General features: G+C 37.1%; 1 long non-coding RNA gene across 2 annotated transcripts; it reads right to left on the reverse strand.

Moving 5' to 3' along the window:
* Positions 1 to 684: 684 nt before the first annotated feature.
* Positions 685 to 17504, reverse strand: LOC115894884. Of its 2 annotated transcripts, none has more exons than XR_004055110.1 (4): positions 17333 to 17504; positions 9063 to 9253; positions 3284 to 3371; positions 685 to 929 (listed from the first exon to the last, which is right to left on the reverse strand). It is a non-coding gene; the product is annotated as an uncharacterized LOC115894884 (long non-coding RNA). The 2 variants fall into 2 exon arrangements; XR_004055109.1 differs by having other exon boundaries at positions 685 to 1019.
* Between the last annotated feature and the right edge of the window lie 611 nt (positions 17505 to 18115).

Here is an 18115-nt window from a genome sequence, read left to right on the forward strand (position 1 = left end):
AGTTTCCTGAGGCCTCCCCAGCAATACAGAACTGAGTCAATTAAATCTCTTTCCTTTATAAATTACCCAGTCTTGGCTATTTCTTCATAGTAGTATGACAATGGACTAATACAGTGCCCTAATGTAAAATTATTCCTCCTAAAAATGTATCTTTCAGAAAGAGGCTATAGTCTTATATTCAGTGACTATAAAATCTTTTATATAATGAGGGGTTACATTTGTTACACAAAAGCTTTTTTTTAAAAAGAAATGGAAATCATAAATATACACACGGGGCAAATAAAATGGCCATCTTCCCTAACATATGAAGATAGGTACTTAGACGTTAGGATAAAACTTCTGAAACAGCAGCACAAAGAGATCCAAAGATGTGCCATACCTCAAACAACTTGAGTAGAAATAAATATACTAAACCTGATACTGAAGTGAACTGTGGAAATAATAACTAAAGCAGTGACAAGAGTGACTTATCTGAAAGACAGATGAAGATATTGAATGAAATTGTTATGAATATGAAATTAAAATGAGCATATTATATAATGAAATACTATATTTGTATATAATAAATGGAACTAATTTAGCACATTGATTAAATATTAGCCTAGACAATTTACTCTTTTATCTAAATCAAGAAGTTTATTTAAAAAGTCATTTTTTTCTTTTGGTTTTTCTATTTACCTTAGAACATGAAGACTTAAATATGTTTGGACCTATACAACAACACACCAGCCTGTACAGGGCACAGGGGATTAGGAGAAGGTAAATTTGAAAGAGTTGTTGGGCTCCAGTTGTGGAAGACTTCAGTCAACTGGTGAGGCAGCCAAAGCATGACTTCAGTTTTGCTGTTGGTGGGAAGCCAGAGCTCATGTGTGAGTAGGAGAGAGCTGATCCCTGGAGCTAAGCTTCAGAAAGACGAATCTGGCCATACACTGCAGATGGAAATGTGTAATAGGTCCAAATAAGAGTGCTACTTCCACAGGGACATTATTAAAGGCAGACACCGGGGATGAAAAAAATAGCTGTGAGAAGTAATGTGCATAAATATTTATATAATTTGACGACTGAAAAGTAAAGAGAAATTTCATTGATATTTGACATTTAAAAATGTACCACAAAGCAATATATTGATGTAGCAAAACTGCACTTGTAGCCCATAAATATATCTTTAAAAATTCTCTAGAAAATAGTTTGTTAACAGAATTCACTGATGTACCTAATTAATTCCCAGAGCCTAGAGTCATGCAGTAAGGGGCCTTAATAAATATTTGTTTTCAAAGGAATAGATTATGGTTAACACATTTTTAGGTTGAAAGGAATGGAGAAAAATAAAAAGGCAAAATGTATGTTACTACATGTTAATTTTTAATCTTTTAAATATTTAAGGGAAAAGGGGAACCACAGAATCTGGATTTGGGGATGTGGCTACCAACAGTTAAAATTCATCTAAGCTTTTATAGACCAATAGGCTAATTACCTTACACTTTGTTGGCCTACTGGTTGCTATAAAATCACTTTCCTATTGGCCAAACCTTTATGTCCTTTGCTGCAATTTAACAAATTGCCCCCTTGTTTTAGTATTTTCTGGCGGTGAATGCTTCCTATCCTTCTAAACCTCATACAAAGCTTTCAAAATTGCTTTCGCTCATTAAGAGTAGATCTAAGCCATACTAGCCAAACCTACCATTTTGAATAAAAATATCTGTAAAAAAAATGGATTCTAGGATGAATGACCAACTGAAGATACTTTTCACAGCAACAAGGAATAGTTAGTTGGATAGAAATCTAATTTCTAGGGATTCAATTTCTATCACTAGAGGTGGCAGAAAAAATTAAAGTCATCTTATTTTCTTTACCAACTTCCACCGACCAAGAGCAAAGATTTAGGAACCTGTGTACCCTTGGAAACAGAATTTGAGGTTAACTAGACAATGGCTGAATTTGAATCAAGATTAAAACTTGGGTAAAAATTCTCAGAAAAATAGTCTCTGAGACAGAAGATGAATATAAATATCTTTATTAGGAGAAAAAATGAAATAACACTTTGATCTCATGAAAATAAAAAAAAAATCCATTAAAACTTCTGCTCAGAAAGCTGATAAAATATTCTTAGCACACTTGAAAACATTAAAATCTATAGTTGACCCCTGAACAACAGTGGTTTGAACTGCATCAACTTATATGCAGATCTTCTTCCGCCTCTGCAACCCCGCCGACACAATAAGGCCAACCCCTCTCTCTTCCTCCTCCTCCTCAGCCTAGTCGGTATAAAGATGGTGAGGATGAAGGCCTTCATGATAATCCACAACTACTTAGTGAATAGTAAATATATTTTCTGTTCCTTATTAATTTCTTAATTACATTTTCTTTTCTCTAGCTTACTTTATTGTAAAAATACAATATATAATTCATATAACATACAAAATACGTGTTATTTGACTATGTTATTGGTAAGGCTATTGGTCAAAAGTGGGTCATTAGCAGTCAGGTTTTGGGGGAGTCAGAAATTATAATTGAATTTTTGACTGTGTGGGGAGCAGGTACCCCAATCCTCACATTGTTTAAGAATCAGCTGAATTTACTTCTGTCTTGTTTCCAACAGCAGTTCATCAACTAAAATATATTCTGTATGACAAACTAGTTATTACTTTCTGAGAATAACAAATTCTCAGGAACCAGTCACTTTACAAAATAGCTTTTTTTTTGGAATTGACCATCAGTTAAATTTTATCTCATCGCTCGTCAACAGAGAAAAACAACTTGCTCTACTATTTAAAATGTGCTTACAGGTTGTTTAACCAACTGGTCAGTTTAACCTAGCTGTTCAAAATTTAAGAACAAAATTTAATAACTAAAATTATCTATAGTAATTTTCTTAGTCTTGACCACAGATTAGAATTACCTGAGAAGCTTTTAAACACCCAGATAACCTGGCCACCACAAGACTAATTAAATCAGAATCTCTGGGGAGTGGGATCAAGCATGATTCCCTAGGAGACATCAATGTATTGTCAAGGCTGAAAACCACCGATCAAAATCAAAACACCCCAATGGGAAAGTTCTGACTAGTGATTTTCATATTATTCAAATACCAAATTTTAAAAACATTACCTCAAATAAAAATAAAAAAATGATTCCTCCTTTCAACTATTCAGCCATTCTACTGTTGAAGATTATTTGTGGCCTCAAGAATCCTGTTATAATGGCCAATGATCCTGACATACTTTTTTTTAACATGAAATCCATAAAAATGTGGAATATAAACTTTTTACTAATTAGTACTTACCAAACAAAGTAGGAAGTAAACATTAGGAAAATCACCATAAGAAAAGCGCCACCTGAAGCACCATAAACCCAAATGTTTACTCAGCCATCTGTTTAAAATAGAGATAACATAAGAAGCTTAGCATACAGAAGTCTGCAGCATTTGAGAGACAGGGTAACACTAGATCTGACAACCTCAAGCTGATCATTAGTTCTGTACTTGAACACCAGCACCTTAGCCAGCTGTGCACTCAACTGCAGAAGTTAGGGCAATGTTCTAGCATACTCTGTAAATTGGCAGGTATAATCAGGAGTTAAAACGATTCTCTCTTAGAACATCACAGGAATATGGGTTTCCTATTAGAGATAATGTCTATGAAAAAAAACCTTAGAATGTTATTACATGGCACCATTTTTTTTGGTTGAATAAAATCCAGTATTTTTTACTTATCAAACTCCAATTTCATTTCACAAATGTAAGTTATCATCAGCTCCCCATCCACTTTCCCCCATCTTCTTATCTCTTTCCCACCCTACACTTTCTCTCCCCCACAACCCGGGCTCCAAAAAGAAAAAAAAAATCCCTCAGCTATTTGATCTTAATATCACTGCAAAAATCAAAACCAGTGTCTCCTGCCCCCAGAACAGTGGGTATCCCCACCTGGCTGCCTCCTGTAGCTCATGCAAAATTCAATCCATAATTACAGATGCATTCTCAGTTTATGCTGCACTTGAGATTCAATGGTGACTACTGTCAACATGGAGAGATTTGTGAATAAAAATACATTTCAACAGCAAATACAAATTAGTTTTGTCTTATTTGCCATTGACATGGGTAATGTACAGATAGTACCTGATATATGATGGTTCAACTTACAATTTTTTGACTTTGCAATGGTGCAAAAGTGATATGAGTTCAGTAGAAATCATACTTTGAGTACTCATACGACCATTCTTTTTCACTTTCAGTACTGTATTCAATAACTTACATGAGATATTCAATACTTTATTTTAAAGTAGGCTTTGTGTTAGAGGATTTTGTCTAACTATAGACTAATGTAAATATTCTGAACATATTTAAGGTAGTGTAGCCTGAGCTATAATGTGTAGTAGGTTACAGGTATTTTTTTTTAACACTCAAAAAGATCAATTTTATTTATTATCTGGAATTGACAGGGATTTTCCTCTTTTTTAAAATTATACTTTTTAAGTTCTAGGGTACATGTGCACAATGTGCAGGTTTGTTACATATGTATACATGTGCCATGTTGGTGTGCTGCACACATTAACTCGTCATTTACATTAGGTATATCTCCTAATGCTATCCCTCCCCCCACCCCACTCCCCACAACAGGCCCTGGTGTGTGATGTTTCCCTTCCTGTGTCCAAGTGATCTCATTGTTCAATTCCCACCTATGAGTGAGAACATGTGGTGCTTGGTTTTCTGTTCTTGCGATAGTTTGCTGAGAATGATGGTTTCCAGCAGCATCCATGCCCCTACAAAGGACATGAACTCATCCTTTTTTATGGCTGCATAGTATTCCATGGTGTGTATATGCCACATTTTCTTACTCCAGTCTGTCACTGATGGACATTTGGGTGGATTCCAAGTCTTTGCTATTGTAAATAGTGCTGCAATAAACATACATGTGCATGTGTCTTTATAGTAGCATGATTTATAATCCTTCAGGTATATACCCAGTAATGGGATGGCTGGGTCAAATGGTCCATTTTAATGGACTTTTACACGTAAACAATTGCACTGTTGTTTGATTTTTAGCAAATTAACTCTCAAAAACATTAGGTTGTAATTTCATGGCACCAAAATGTCTATTTTACTGAATGTTTTCCTTTTCATCTGAATTCTGAGGCACACAAAAGTCATAAAGATAAATGGAAATACCCAGAGGTAACAGCTCTCAAATGAATGAAAAAAAGTGCAAATCTAAAATATAAGATAGTCAATCAAATTTTTTCATAATACCACACACACACTGGCAATCATTATTTCATAAAATCCAGTCAATTGGTAGTCTAATTTGAACTTATTTTAAGGTGTTTATAGTCACAAGCATATACAAAAATATGGCAAAACATTTGACAACATAAAAAAACAAAAATATAATTAAGAGACAACCTTGCATGGAAAGAAAACTACTATGACCATTTTTAGTGACTCTACTTCCAAAATGATGTTAGGCGAACAAAAAACACACGGCCAAACAAGTTAATTCACCAAATTACTGTAAAATTATGACCATGTGTCTACAAATACACATTATTTTGGATCTGATATCTACTACAGTTAACAAAATGAATTAACCACATATTTTAATCTATTATGTTACTTTTATTCTATATAAGATATAAGCTTGAGTATATATATGTATATTCACAAATATGCATGTGCTTTTTTTTTACATATGATAGAAACTTGAGGTGTTTCTGTCACTCTAATGTATTTTGCTCTATTTTATGTGAGCATATAGCTAACTTAGAATTGGACTGACAAAGGCAATGCCTCAGCATCCCAGAGGAATTACATTTATTTCTGAAAGAAAAACACACAGAGATTCATTATACTACACGAATATAATTAACTACAGGTCCAAAATACACGTAACAGTACCTTATTTGAAAAGCTTCTCGGGAAGGGGAACATCACACACCGGGGCCTATTATGGGGCGGGGGGAGGGGGGAGGGATTGCATTGGGAGTTATACCTGATTTAATGACGAGTTGATGGGTGCTGACGAGCTGATGGGTGCAGCCCACCAACATGGCACAAGTATACATATGTAACAAACCTGCACATTGTGCACTTGTACCCTAGAACTTAAAGTATAACAAAGAAAAAAAAAAAGCTTCTATGGGAGGAAAAACATCGAACAAGCCATTGTAAACAACACTTGTTTTCAATAAAATCACAATTACTTTCAATTACATTACAACTACCTATTATAGTTTAGGCTTATAGGACACTTTAAAGCCTCAATCAGATTTTAGAATAAGGTTCAATGTAGTAATGGTGTTTTTCTATGGTCATAAAACTTTTACCAAAGCTTTGATTCTAATCTCTTTGAAACACTAATGATGAAATAGCCTATTCTGAGTTTTTACATTGGTCGAAAAAAAAAAGTCTTTCCTGAGTGAGAACTCTCCTTATAGCTTATAATCCATAACACCTCATGGATTGGTGCATTGGGAGGATCCAGTGCTTTTAAATCCCTAGTTTAGAGGTATGTGGTGGTACAAAACCTTTAAGCCATGTTACTTAAAAAAAAAATTAATATATTCTGTAAGGACATAAAAGATAGGCTAGAACTTCTAACTCTTAAAAAAGATACATAGGGAAAAAATAAGTCTTCCCACCACCCTCTCAATTCCCTACCCAGTAGCTATTACTGTTACCAGTTTCCTTGTTTCCAGTGTTTCTCTGCATATATAGGCACCTGAGCGCACACATACCAATCCATACACTTCTCAAAAAGACACAAATGGTGCATATCATTCACTTTGATTTGTACTTTTTCTTTCACTAAGCAATATAGGTTGGAAATATTTTGATATTAGTTCATAAAAGAGGGTCTAACTCTTCTTAGTATCCCTGTGATACACCATGACACAGTTATATCATACTTTGGTTTTCCCATTATTCTATTTTTGGGCATTTATATTGCTTTCATTCATTTGCTATAACAAGCAATCATGTAATTAATATAATTTACAGACTTATTTTAGTATATGTTGATATAACTGCATGATGAGTTTCTTAGAGAAACATTTTAGGTCAAAATATATGACAAGTATATAAATATATTAGTATGGCCTAATTTTCCTCCTGACACGTTGCTCTAATTTACACTCTCACCATGAGAACCTAATGAAAGTTGTAAACTCTCCCAAGACCAAATATATATTTTATATATACTTATCTTTCTATACACAAATATAAACACATATATGCAATTTATATACCAATATACATATATATGTGTGAATACATAAACTTTTGTGTATCTAGACACACATAGACACACACACATATACTCACACATATGATACTGTTTTAGTTAGATCTCCAAATTCCATCCATGGATAAAAGGTTAAGGGCTTACTTGTGGATGTGAAGACTCATTTCCCTGGGACCTCAACTTAATTCTCTTTCAGAAATAGGGTCCACAGGCAATGGGTAAACCTGGCTATATTTAGTATCATGCTTCCTTCACATTTAAATCTACTTCCAATTTAGCATTAAAGCTAATGAGATGCTTCTCAACACCTTTGGCATTCCCAGACCCATAGGGGAATCAAAAGTTGACTAAGATATGGTGATAATTCTTAAAAGTTGATTGAGGGGTATAAATATTGCTTCTCCAGTTAGATCTGTGTTTCTTTGGGCCTGGACTTTGGATTCTGCTTCATTTTAAGAGGTCATCAAGACACTTCTGGTATGGCTAAGGTCTAGCGTTTGGAAGGAAAGTTCCTAGGGTACATGTGCTTGAGTATTTTCTGTGTCTTCCTTTCCCATGCCCCAGGAGTTATGTTAGTTTGTTTCATCATTTGTAGTATTTTGTTTCCAAAAGAAGTATGTCTGATGGCCACAGAGACTCTGGCTTTCCCCTTCTGCCCAGTTCACAAACTGGGAAGCAGGGACAGAGGTTTACAGCCTTAAAGATCTGCCTTTACAACCATGCTCTGTCACTTGCTGGTGGTGTGAAACTGAAAAAATTAAACTGCACTGCCAGTTTCAGTTTCCTCATCTCTCAAATGGGATGATAACATCTCACTAGGTTGCAAGAACGTAATGGGACATTTCATGCTGTACAACCAGCCAGCAGAGCCACAGGGTATACAGAAAGCATCTAATAAATGTTCATTCCTGCCCTTAGTAAGAGATGATTACTGAGTCCTACAGGCCTAATACTGCAATATCCATGACAATCCTGCAGGATAAATACCACTAGATTGAGTTTATAGATGAGAAAACTAAGGTTCAGAGAAGTTAAAAACTATACCTAATCACAAAACAGGTGTATATAAGCTATGGGGCCAGTAAGGTCTGTCTACCTTTGAAACTGATACTCTTTACCTTCTCACCAGTGTTTCTTAAAACAAATATGATCTCTGGACATTTCTTACAAGTTCCTGGGATTCTATTCCAATTTTTTCATTTTAATTACATATGCAAATTCAGTTATAAGAGTAGACATTTTTTCAGAGATAATTTAGGATTGAAAGATATTTTCAGGCTGGACACAGTGGCTCATGCCTGTAATCCCAGCACTCTGGGAGGCCAAGGTGGGAAGATCACTTGAGGTCAGGAGTTCGAGACCAGCCTGGCCAACATGGTGAAACCCTGTCTCTACTAAAAATACAAAAATATTTTCCAGGTGTGGTGGCAGCTACTAGGGAGGCTAAGGCAGGAGAATCGCTTGAACCCAGGAGGTGCAGGCTGCAGTGAGCGGAGATCACACCACTGCACTCCAGCCTGGGTGACAGAGTGAGCCCATGTCCCCCAAAAAATTTTTTTTCAAAGGACACTATTATGTTACTTAACTCACTGTCTCTAGAACTGGGGTTGAGAGATTTACGTTCAATCATTCATGAAAACAATGTATACTTAAAGGGACTCATGCATCATGAAATAGTCAAATCTCAAAAACCCTGAACTATGCCATATTGCCTCTTTCTTCTCTCCTCTTTTCCTCCTTCCCTCCATTCTTTCCATCATGAGAAGTGGTCAAAATATAGACTTCCCATGAGAAAATTTTCATTTCTTACTCACAACTGAAACTCACCTGGATCAAGCGGTTGAAGAGACCATCCTTTAAAAATATAGTATTTTTGAATTCACAGGTCTGCTTTTCCCAGAAAGGTTTTTCACATCAGCTTTTTTATCCTCTGAGCCTGGCACTTTCATGCAGTAATCCAGGAAACCATTTGATCTCACTGTCTCTGTATAGCTCTTCTGACAACCACAGACTCCACCCTACAGCATAAAGAATATTTTTATGGTAACACAGTGCGTTGAACAGATGAGTGAATAACAATATAAATGTTAAAGTCACATAATATGTGCACTATACATCATGGCAATTTAGGGTTTGGGGCAATTGACTTACCAATGAGATGAAAATCAAATACATAGTTTGTCTTTTTGAATTCCAAAGTCAGCTCTTAAATCAAATGTTAGGTTTTTCAAATGCGTTTACAATTCTGACACCTTCCAAATATTAAACCATAGTTCTTTGTGAATAAAGTTAATTATGTCTTTTCCTTTTTTTTTTTTTTTTTTTAAGATAGAGTTTCGCTTTGCCGCTGAGGCTGAAGTGTAATGGCGTGATCTCAGCTCACTGCAACCTCCACCTCCTGGGTTCGAGCAATTCTCCTGTCTCAGGCTTCTGAGTAGCAGGGATTACAGGCACCTGCCACAATGTCCAGCTAGTATTGTATTTTTTCTTTAATACAGATGGGGTTTCACCATGTTGGCCAGGCTGGTCTTGAACTCCTGACCTCAGGTAATCCGCCTGCCTCGGCTTCCCAAAGTGCTGGAGTTACAGGCATGAGCCACCACACGAGGCCATCTTTTCCTGTCTTATGGAGATGCTTATGGCATTTAATCAAATTAACTTCAACTCTTATCTCCATTTGTTTCACATCCTTGCCTACTTGCTCCATCCCACCCTTCCTACTGAGAAGCCAAGCAACAGGGATTAGGTATGTATCTTCTTTGAATTAAGTGCTCTTGCTATCCCAGGTGCTAAATCCTCCATCACTTTTTACCACTGACCACTAACTGTTAGAGCAGGTAGCTAGGGAGACATAAGCAGGGCACGAGAAGAGTCCCCTACCAGAAATGTCAGGCAACCATCAGATGGTAGTTAGGCAGCTGTTAAACTGTCTCTCTAAAATAATAATTGGTTGCAGCCAGCACTAGGGAAAGGCACTCTCCCAAAAGATAGAAAACACCTGAAGCTGGTGATCAGCGATTTCCTGATAAAATCTCAGGAGTTGGGCAAATGGCTCAACCGTGCTCACTCAGAGGCAAAATGTTGAGTTTAACTGGTATATGACCCTTCTCTAGGAACACACAACTTGTAAGGGAAAAATGCCTCAAGTGAGCATGCGCACAACTTCAGTAAACACACTGTGCGTGTAGCTCTTCCCAAGTCCTGGCAGGCCACTGTGCATGTAGATTGCCCACCCTAAAGAAAGAATCGCAGGAGAGGGGAAACAACCCCCACCCTGGAAGCATGCCAACATATAAAACCCAAGTCAAAGGTCAAAGAGGGCACTGGGATCTCTCAGGATGCCACTTGGCCTTCTTCCAAGTGTACTTCCTTTTATTCCTGCTCTGAAACTTTTTTTTTTTTTTGAGACGGAGTCTCGCTCTGTCGCCCAGGCTGGAGTGCAGTGGCCGGATCTCAGCTCACTGCAAGTTCTGCCTCCCGGGTTCACGCCATTCTCCTGCCTCAGCCTCCCGAGTAGCTGGGATTACAGGCACCCGCCACCTTGCCCGGCTAGTTTTTTTTTTTTTTTTTGTATTTTTTAGTAGAGACGGGGTTTCACTGCGTTAGCCAGGATGGTCTCGATCTCCTGACCTCGTGATCCGCCCGTCTCAGCCTCCCAAAGCTGAAACTTTTAAATAAACTTTCACTCTTGTTCAAATACTTGCCTCCGTCTCTCACCCTGCCTTATGCCCCTCCGATGAATTCTTTCCTCAGAGGCGGCAAGAGTCAAACTGCTGCAGACCTGTATGGATTCGCTGCTGCTAACGTAACCAGATCAAACTACCTCTCTGCTGGTAGGCTTACTTCTGCACTCAAGAAGGGCAGCTTTACATGGGGGATAAAAGACTTCACCAAAGACACATCCTCAAGAGAAATAAATATATGTCTGAGTTACTCTTTCCTTGTAATAACTCGAGTGTCAACCCACATCACATCCCTAGTTTGCATTGTGACAATGGGTCCTTTGTATTTGTCTGTGAATTCCTGGTCATTTTCAAGTACAATGAATGTCACCAAGAAACAGATTATTGTGAGACATGATAGATGAAGATTCCTGTCTGTCTCTGGAAGTGAACTTGAAAATAACTGCTCTTCCTCCAGCAAGTACCTCCAGCAAGTATACAGACAACAGAGAAGAGTGGAAGAGAATAAGCATAAGACTATGAATCTCTATGACTTCACTCTTATGGCTCCTTACCTAAAGCTATTTAGCATTTTCTGAACAGCCCTTAGCTTCACATAGCTACTCATGCCAATCCTCATCAACCAGTTAACTTTTTTAGGTCATCAATTATTAGCTGAACACATGACTTTGAGGAGAAATAGATACTAAAAGTAAACAAGGCACCTCAATCTTCTACAAAAGGAAAAAGATGAGAAAAGCACATGTTATAGTTAACTGCCCATAGTTTAGTTCAGGTTGCAGCCATATAATGATAACACATAGATATGGTATTTTCAGTTGGTTTTAACTGAAAGTATCACAAAATGGTATTTTCATACCACAATGGAGAGCTTTAAGAAAATTTATGTTAAAATTTTATACATGTTCAGCTATTAAAGCCATATTCTTTTTTTAATTATGCTTTAAGTTCTAGGGTACACGTGCACAACCTGCAGGTTTCTTACATATGTATACATGTGCCATGTTGGTGTGTTGCACACATTAACTCGTCATTTACATTAGGTATATCTCCTAATGCTATCCCTCCCCTCTACCACCCTCCCCACAATAGGACTTGGTGTCCTTCCTGTGTCCAAGTGACTTCATTGTTCAATTACCACGTATGAGTGAGAACATGCGGTATTTGGTTTTCTGTTCTTGTGATAGTATGGTGAAAATGATGGTGTCAAGCTACATCCATGTCCCTACAAAGGACACAAACTCATCTTTTATGGCTGCGTAGTAGTCCATGGTGTGTATGTGCCACATTTTCTTAATCCAGTCTGTCACTGATAGACATTTGGGTTGATTCCAAGTCTTTGCTATTGTGAATAGTGCCGCAATAAACATACGTGTGCATGTGTCTTTGTAGCAGCATGACTTATAATCCTTTGGGTATATCCCCAGTAATGGTATGGCTGGGTCGAATGGTATTTCTAGTTCTAGATCCTTGAGGAATTGTCACACTGTGTTCCACGATGGTTGAACTAGTTTACAGTCCCACCAACAGCGTTCCTATTTCTCCACATCCTCTCCAGCACCTGTTGTTTTCTGATTTTTTTTTAATGATTGCCATTCTAACTAGTGTGAGATGGTATCTCATTGTGGTTTTGATTTGTATTTCTCTGATGTCGAGTGATGAGCATTTTTTCATGTGCCTGCTGGCTGTGTGAATGTCTTCTTTTGAGAAGTGTCTGTTCATATCCTTTGCCCAGTTTTTGATGGGGTTGTTTTTTCTTGTAAATTTGATTGAGTTCTTTATAGGTTCTGGATACTAGCCCTTTGTCAGATGAGTAGATTGCAAAAATTTTCTCCCATTCTGTAGGCTGCCTGTTCACTCTGATGGTAGTTTCTTTTGCTGTGCAGAAGCTCTTTAGTTTAATTAGATCCCATTTGTCAATTTTGGCTTTTGTTGCCATTGCTTTTCGTGTTTTACACATGAAGTCCTTGCCCAAGCCATATTCTCAAGATGCATCTCTACTTTCAGCATGAGAGAAAAGTTGTAACCAGTCAGTCATATGTTCAAGAGTTCAAGGAAGAAAGTAATCTCTGTTTTATTAAAGAGGACATCCAGAGAGTTGTTGAAAAGCTACAATTTCTACTTTTCAGATATCATTAACCCAAGTGGAGTTGATCCTGAGCTTCTCCTCCTCTTTTCCTTCTATTGCCCTCTGCAAGCTTACCCCTGGTCTTTTCTGGGGTAAAGAATTAACCCACCTTGAACTGTAAGGCCAATAATAGGACTGAGTACTTGAATTACTTTTAATCAAATTACTTTTATAATAAGCATACTATTAGAAGAAGCTTGTTTCTTTAAAAATGTAGCATAATTTTTCACTGCATACCATGAATGCTATTGATTCAAATACATCACGTTTTACATTAATTCCTGAGTTGTGGTAGATGGGAGTTATAGGAGAAAAAGCACAAATAAATTTCTGCTTTGAAAAAAATTACACACATGACCCCCACCCCACACGTATTTTCAACCATAGTCACATATTCAGCTTATTTAAAATAAACTAAAAATGTGCTCACTCCGCAGTAATCATAGTGTAATACAATTTGCATAATAACTTTAGCAAATATGAGCATTTATAATATCTTTCAAAATAGGTGAGGTGTATAAAAGGTTAAGAAGAGGACATGAGTCAACTGAGAACACTTACTGGTAAATAGAGCTAATAGAAATTAGATATTTGAAAGACAGATTCGGCTAAAGACAGACATACAGAAAAAGACTGTTCTCCTTAACAACGTGATCCTGCCGAGAAATTCTGTACCACCAGGAGTACTCCTGCAAATGCCTCTAGATGGTATCATGGGCACGAGGAACTGCTGCTTGGGCTGCAGCCGACAGGAGAACATCTGGTTGTGTATGTAAAACACAGCAACTAATGTACTTATAGAAGACTCCAGAACGTGACTCACCTGTGTACAGTAGGGGAAAGGTTTTCCGCAGGCTGGAACGCACTGCCGAATGGCAGCAGGGCGGGCCTGAGGAGAGCAGCCTCCTACAAAGGAAATTCCACCATCACCTGCAGATTTCTCTATGATAAATATTTCTAATTTTGGGGGTTTTTAAACTGTGGCACTGGTCTCTTTGCAACAGTATTATTATTTTTGAAAAATCTATTTGCCAACACTGTGGTCCAAGCTGATTTTATTGATTACTCTAAAATGAATTGAGATGGGAGGATCTTCTAACAGAGGCTATTTGCAGTAGAGTTTTTATACTTGTTTATTGGCGATGTGATTCTACCATATGGCTATGCCTGAGTACAAAGTCTATGAGAGTCAGAATCTGTAGAAGAATTGATAAAATCTAAATTTAAACTCAGGAGCAGAAAACATATCTGCTGGAACACTCCTTCTACATATATACTGCTCCAGTTCCTGAGCACCCAGCTAGGCACTAGCCCAATTTCAACAACCCAGTAAATGCTAAAAGAATGCCACGCATGAATTCATGGGACCATGGTATCAAACACGCTGATAGTATTTTTAAAGGTAAATACATACACAGAGAGTCACATACAAACACATTCTTAAAAGTAAGCACAGAAGCTCTAGGAGAGAAAATCAAACATCTGACACAGTACTTGTTGCTGCTCCTTGTACATATTTTTGACTAAATGAATGAGACATGTATGTCTCTATAACTGGAAAATCATTTACATACTATCTAGCTTTGCTAAACTCAAGATAGTAAAAGAGACATGAGAAAAAGCCTAGAGACAATTTGACTAAGCACCATTTATATAGTACTGATTGCACTGAAAGGTCCTAGCCTTTGGATAACTACAATTGTCAACTCATTGTATAGTTTTGTAGCTAGCAAAAAGCTTTAGGCCTAAGGCAGAGTAGGGAACTGTATTGTCCCTGGGAATGAAGCAGCTAAATTCTCACTGTGACTCGAAAAATAACAGAAAGAATCCACACAGAAATTTTGAAAAAGCAAAACTCACAGTCCAGAATTAACATCTAGGTGTGAAACTGATAATTCGGGTGTTAGTGGCAATAACCACACGGTCCTGTTTCTACCACCTGTGTTGGTGCTGGCAGGGGAGGGTTTCTGATCTTTAAACCAGGGATCTCTACAGGAGTACCTCAGTGGGAGAAGAGCTCTTGGAAATAGGAAAGAAAATCTTGGAATTTACATAGGTTATAGAACATATTTTTAAGAATTAAATTAAGCTCTAATAATATCTGTCAGACGATACTGGTGACCTGAGCTGCTTCATCAGATGACTGCATGTTATACACTGTGAATAAGGAATTCCGTGCAGAGAAGTGATAGCAAAGCCCCTACCAGTGTGTTAACTCTCAGCATATTGCAGAGTATGATGCCTTCTGTGTTCCTGACTAGGGAGACTTACAGCATACTTAGTTTTAACAACTTACAAAAAGGATACGTGGCTTAAATTATTTTATAGATAAACTATGAATTAAAAAGAATACCAATAGTGCAAGAGTAAGTAAACAAGAAAAAGGAGGAGCTGACAATACTTCTATTCCCATAGGCACTTCAACTCTTGCACAAACTCTCTGTAAACCATAGTACTAAGTAAAAATAGTAATTTAATTTGCTCTCACAAGAAAGCATTTAAAAAGCTCAAAAATTATTGAGAAGGCTACTTGCACAAATGGTATGTCATCATGAATGAGGGACCTTTTGCTCAGTCTACATTTGGAGATTCATAATCATGACTCACAAAATATTCAAAAACTAAATATCCAGTGCACGAATACAAATACCTATAATTTACACCCTAAAAGCTTTCTGCATCATCAATGAAAATTTGTAATAAAATTCATCTAAGCCACCTGCCTAGGTCACCCCTTGCTTATAATTTGTAAGTTAATTTTCCTCCCAAAAAGCAACACTCAGGGGTCTTTGTGAAGTGCCCACGTGGGTCTTAGGCAGGAATACCTGTGACATTAATGCCATCTGAATGCTGGAACCATACAGTTTGTTCGTTTTTGTTTCAAACACTTGCTTTCATGTGTAGTGATAACATTTGCCTCCTGTAAGCAAATATGGTAACAGTAGTTCTATTACACCTCACTTAGAATTAGCATTTATCAATCAAGGCTAAAGAACTGAAAAGCGCTGTTAGTACCTGTACAAGGTTGTGTTTCTAGAACCTGTTGGGGGCAGCTGTCTTGGTTCTCAAAAGACTAAATTATAAATGTCCTTGATCTAGACTGGGGGCCCACAGTCTCAAAGCTTCTTCCATCAATGCAGGTGAATCCACATGTACTCCACTCTGACCATTCCGTTACATGGCCGTGTCCTGGACAGTCATGTAGTACAGGGTGGAGAAAACAGCATGAAAACTGGCACTGGACAGCATTTGCACAGGCAGGGATCACACAGATTTGCAGTGATAAGTGCAGCTCCAGATGATATACATTCTATATTGATCAATTTTCCAATCAGAATATACTAAGAATGATGAAGTAACTTAGCGAGTTTAATCTTGTTTAATAAGAAAGTGTCAAAAATTTGATTGTCATTACTTTGCTTCAAATTGTAGTAATCACGTCTAGAAAATATTATGTATCTGCTAGTGCTAATAAAACTTTTAAAAGAGAGAGATAAAGACTATGGTAACTCAGTGTTCACAGATCAACATAACATCAAAAAACGGATGTTCACAGAAACCATATAAAAGAGAGTAAGTAAGTCACTGAAATGAACTATCTTTTGGACCAAAGAATGTTTAATTTAAATATCCTAAACATCTTTCTCACTCAAAAAATATAATTTATAATTTATATAAATGTATCTTTATATAAATTATATAAATATTTTTGTTTGTAATACATATGTGTATATTACATGTACACGTTATACACTGTATTATAAAAATATATTGTCACCTTGAACTTATGCCATACAAACTAGATTGTGTTACTAAGATTAAAATAAACTTATACATTTTATGTAACTAATAATGACCTTCACATTTATATAGAACTTCACGTTTACAGTGCTTTCATGAACTCATAGCCTTACTGGTTCCCACCATGCCACCACCCAGAATTCAGTCACCATTTTTTGAATGCTGGCCAATGTGCTAGGTGCTGTTGGATATGGGATTAACATCACAGTTTACAGATGAAGAAACAATTGCTGACAGGGGCTAGACTACATGCTCCAGGTAAAACAATGAAGTGATAGAGACATGATTTTAACTTAGCCCTTAAGTTTCCAAATCCAGTGCCTCAGTGCCTTTTCTTTCTTTGCCTACTTTGGCTCCATCAAAGCAGTAGGTATATACCAAAGAGATAACCACAATTAAAAATGAATTAAAATTATTTTAAAACTTTAATTTTGATGAGCTAGAGCATCTCCAGGAAAAAGGTAGTAAAATAAACAAAAACTCACCATGAGAGGCACTCCCAATCACTCTGTGCAAGGCACAGAACACAGTTGCCTCAGGATGCTGTCCTTAAAGGGCATTTCTCCACACAGTGCATCCTCGACACATCCAGCTGCATGAGATATTGAACCATTGTGGACCTTGCAGGAAAGGCTGCAGACCTGAACTCCTTCCCCACAGTCTCCACCCTATGAAAGGAAATGATACTTTCACAAGTACCCAAATAATTCACATCTCAAAGTTTTGGCTCTTGCCACCTCTTGCCTAAGAAGACCATAGTTGCATATTTTGGTAGCTTCCTCCTTTTGTGAGCTATCTCTCAATTGCTGGCAATAAAGCATACCTGAGCAACACCGCCAGAGCTGATAGAGAAGCTGCAGTGGGAATGCAAATTTATGCCATGGAACCTATGTACTCAGAATATGACAATTCATTTTGGAACTCAGCCAAGATTGACTAAAAAAGAAAAACAATATATAATTTGTCTTTGTGCATGGGATAAAATGACCTAATCTGTAATCACTCCCAATGGGAACATGTAAAAGGATAGGACATGAATTTCTTTTATTTTACCTGTTTTTCTTTTTTATAGAATTCAGTACTTTTTTGTACAGATTAGGTTGAGGTTTCTAATAAAACACTGTTTTTCTCTATTGCCACAAGAAGTTGTTTTCATAGCATGCCTTCTATGCTGAATAAGGTTCCTTGAAGACATGTCATACCCATCTCACTTAGATATTCTAGGCAATTAGAAAAATTTTCTACAGTATCTCACAGAAACAGAAGCT

Source organism: Rhinopithecus roxellana, chromosome 19, assembly GCF_007565055.1.
Source record: "Rhinopithecus roxellana isolate Shanxi Qingling chromosome 19, ASM756505v1, whole genome shotgun sequence".
Lineage (NCBI taxonomy): Eukaryota > Metazoa > Chordata > Mammalia > Primates > Cercopithecidae > Rhinopithecus > Rhinopithecus roxellana.